Raw genomic sequence first — 5,000 nt, 5'->3', positions numbered from 1 at the left:
TAAAACCTTTTTGAAAATGCAATCTTGATTGGATCCAATGAATACTTATATACAAATCTTTAATCTTCAATTATTTCTTATTATATCAGTACAAAATGGAATGTTCCCATAAGCTATTATTTGCATAATTAAGAAAAAATCTTTTTAAATTTATTTTCTTCCTTCATGATACCCCTTATATATTTTAGGTTCATGTGATTACCTGTTGTCCGGCGAAGGAAGAGTACAGCTGTCGACTGATTTGCTCGACTAAAGGCGGTACTCCAGCATGGCTACAGTCACATGACTGAAACAAGTAAAAGAGTAAATGAGAATTATTAATATTATCGTTTTCTAATTTTAAGGTGGCAAACTGAAAGAAATGCTTAGCAGCATTTCGTCCGTCGCTACATCTGAGTTCAAATTCCGCCGTTAGTGTTATACCTATATATATATATATATATATATATATATATATATATATATATATATTATAATAATATATAATATAATAATTAATAATATCAAATGGTAATCAGAAATATTTGAAATTTCCATTACCAGTGGCCTAGCGTATAAAAAATATTTTGTCAATAGACTACATATTATTCATATAAATACAGTGTATCTTTAAACACATAAGAGGTATGGTATCCATCACAGGATTCCTTGTACGCTAGAGAGGACAGTTAACTTCCAAACCACTATTACGGATAAAATTTCGAAGGAATGAGAAATAAAAACATTTACTATCTAACTACTGGACCAATGCTTTCAGATTATTTTTAGGAAATAAATTTGCTAGGCGAAGTCTTCTTCAGCAGGTACACCTTAGATTAAATATATATACACGAGGCAATGCAGTATATGCCCCGTGCTTATACATTCTAATTCTTCAAATCTACCGCGCAAACGCAGCTTCTTGTGGGCAGTAAATAAAGTGCCGGCTTTTCGATTCGAAAATTATCAAGAAAAATTATCAGTAATGAATAATATCAAAGGTGAAGGTGGTGGTGAGGGTGGTGGTACTTCGCGGATTTTCACCTATCGCGGGGGCTTTTGAAACGTAACACCCGCGATAGTTGAGGGATTACTGTAAAAGAGAAAAGGTTTGTAATAAAGACCGCTTTACGACTCTATTGTTTGAGCCTGTCTGTGCAGCCCATTAATCAAGTGCAGACGTCTTCACAACTATGGACTCCAACCAATGAATGACTTCTGTGCAGATTTGGTAGACGCAAAGAATGGGGAAAACGTTATATGTATGTGTGTTTATGTATACGTCTGAGTGTTTGTGTGTGTTTGTGTGCGTATGCATGTTTATGTGTATGCGTTTGTGTGTGTGTTTGTGGGTGAGTGTATATGCGTTTGTGCGTGTCTGTGTGCGTGTATGTGTGTTTCGTGTCTGTGTGTTTGTGTCTGTGTGTGCGCGTATGTGTATGTTTGTGGGTGAATGTACGTATTTGTGCGGTTGTGTGTGTGTGTGAGAGAGAGAAGTCTATAAGTGCCTGAAGAAGACAACATTCAAAGGAAGAATGCCCATAAGTTACAAGAATCTTCGCATAACTGCGACACCCCACATTCCGGCCAAACTGAATTTAAACATTACAAAAAAAAAAAAGAAAAAAAAAACTTTGATTACGAACACAAGAACGTTTAAAGTAAAATGGAAATTATTGGTCTGACAAATTAGAACACAACAACAACAACAACAGCAACACTCTCATGAACAGTATGAAAATATTTTAGTAGAAACGACAGACTTAAACAAGAAAAAAACAAACAACAACAAAAAGAAAAATAACAACAAACCAAGCAAAGTTGGAACCACCCATTCTATAAAAGATCAACTGATTAGAACTTAGGTGTGGTCCACTCGCAACATTTTCTCTTTATAAATTCTTCCATATTTTTTTAGATATTCAAGTATTTAAACAACAACAACAGCAGTAGCAGCAGCAGTAGCAGCAACAGCAGCAGCAACAGCAGAAACAACAACAAGACCAATCTAAGAATTCCGAGATTTTTTCTTTATTTTCCATTAAAATGATTTTCACATTTTTATGGTTTCTTGCTATATATATATAATAATATATATATATATATATATTATGGGTGTGTGTGATTGTGTATAGAAGAATATTTAATAAGAATTCCAACCTTGTCTGATTTTCACGTTTTATTTACAATCTTATAGATATATTATAAGATAATATATTATAATTGAATAAAATAAAATGAAAATGTAAATGTTAAATATTCATTCTGATTGAACTAGTACTTTCATGCATTGAATTCTGCAATCTTCGGGTTCATGTAGTAGTGTTGACAGTCATGCTTCACAATAAAAATTGTGAAGCATGACTGTCAACACTACTACATGAACCCGAAGATTGCAGAATTCATGCATGAAAGTACTAGTTCAATCAGAATGAATATTTAACATTCTACTATTTCATTTTTTTATTCAATTATAATATTTATCTTATAATATATCATTATAGATTGTAAATAAAACGTGAAATCAGACAGGTTGGAATTCTTTTTATTATATATATATATATATATCTATATATATATAGCCAAGTTTGTTTTCCATATTTGATTGTTATTTTTTTTTCCAACTTTCGCTTTCATCTTCCGTTCTTTCTTTTCCTCTTTTAGTTTTCGTTTTCATTGACTATTGTTTCACATGTTGTTGCATAAATGCAGAATATATAGCACACACACACACACACACAAATACGTATATATTATAGACATATATATAGTGACAGATAGATACACACTGTGAGCATATATATACGTCTATATATGTATGTGTATGTATGTATATATATATATATATATATATATATATATATATATATATATATGTTGTGTATATACATACATACACACACATGAGTGTGCATGCATATGCATATATATATATGTGTGTATATGTTGATAGATAGATAGACAGACAGACAGATAGATAGATATACATACATTCATTTTTTCATACTCACTAGATTGAAGGAGGTTATTTTGGACCATCACTTCAAAACAATCAAGGGTTTACTCCAAAATATCGATCTCCAGTATCCATTGATGTCTGTTTCAACGCACATCAAGAATATTGCAAAAAGAAATACTTACACAAATACATACATCTATACATACATACATATATACATACATATAATGTGTACATATATATATGTATACGTACATATATATAGATATATGTATATATATATGCATGTATTTATGTATATCTATGCGTATATATATATATTATGTTATATATATATGTATGTATATATATATCATATATATATATGTATATATATATATTATGTATGTATATATATTCATATATATATATGCATGTATATATAGTGTGTATATATATGTATTCATATATATATAATGTATATATATATATTCATATATATATATATTATGTATATATATTCATATATATAATATGTTATATATATGCATATATATATATATATATTATTATGTATATATATTCATATATATGTATGTATATATATATTCATATATATATGTATATATATATTCAATATTATATGTATATATATATGTATATATAATATATATATATATTCATATATATATATATGTGTATATATATTCATATATATATGTGTATATATATGTATTATATATGTATATTTATATGTATATATATTCAATATATATATGTGTATATATATATGTATATATATATGTATATATATATATATGTATATATATTCATATATATATGTGTATATATTCTTATATATATGTGTGTATATATATTCATATATATATATATATATATATATATATGTGTATATATATTCATACATATATATATGTATGTATGTATATATATATAGCTTCCAGTTTATCAGCGTAAACCAATGTTTGTATAAGTTATAGGCAGTAACGAAACGATAATGAAAGAAAAACTCGTATAAAGTCGTATTCCCTAAGCAGTAGTGAAAGAGAAAAAAGCGTGTTCCCTGAGCGGCATTGAAAGAAGTAAGAAATTATTCCCCAAGCTATATTTAAAGAGAGATACAACTTTTTTTTTTTTTCAAAATCTCATAAAAATCATTAAAAAACATTCATCTAAACGGATGGATGTAGTTTTAGTTTAACGAAAGGTTCACAACTATTGAGACTCGTTGAAATAATACTGACAAAGTAAAGAGAAATATGATATTTACTTTCGCGGGTTTTTGCACTGAGAAGCGATTATACGCGATGTCGTGCCAAACATTCTACCTGTTCCGGATAGCGAAGTTGGTGAAGTGCAGAAATGCCACCACATTAATAATCAATAGTCAAACAATAATGGTTTTGAAGTTTCTATTATCGGTGTAGTTATATATTACACAAAGAAATCATGTAACAATATTTAATATTTAGTTAGCAGAGTTATACAGCCGATATTGATGAAAGATTATTGAGTCGAACAATGAAGATTGCATCAGAGTGTATCCAGGTAAAGCAATACTAATAGAAAGAAAGAGTATGCTACTCTCTGTAGGGGGGCTCCAGGAAGGTGTGTAGTTTGTATAATTGTCAGGCGATGTGAAAAATTTGTACTGTGTCCGTGTAATTGTGGTTACATCAGTAAATGACTCTCATAATTGTTAAGGAATTCTATAGGCCAGTTGTGGAGAAAAGGGGTTCGAGATGTACAGTGAACTCTGTCACTGGGTTCAGGAAGTAATGGTTGTCGGGAGGTAATTATCATATGGCGGAAATCCAGGTGCAAAATACAAATAACTAGCTAGTTTAAATCAACGGCAAGTAATCAAGAAAAACGAAGATAGCTAAATATGTAAGGTTCACAGTATCGGATGCCACGGAAGCTTAGAGTAAGAGGTTAAACTAAAGATAACCGTGGGATGCCAAACGACCCTGTACTATGGGTAAGTGTGCGAATAAGTCAAAAGCACGAGGTTATTCATACTTAAGCAGGAACCGGATCTTTTCGGTTTGAACAGCAGTTT

The sequence above is a fragment of the Octopus sinensis genome, unplaced genomic scaffold, assembly GCF_006345805.1.
Source record: "Octopus sinensis unplaced genomic scaffold, ASM634580v1 Contig20133, whole genome shotgun sequence".
NCBI classification, from domain to species: domain Eukaryota; kingdom Metazoa; phylum Mollusca; class Cephalopoda; order Octopoda; family Octopodidae; genus Octopus; species Octopus sinensis.
The sequence above is the reverse complement of the archived record's forward strand: the minus strand, read 5'-3'. Positions refer to the sequence as shown.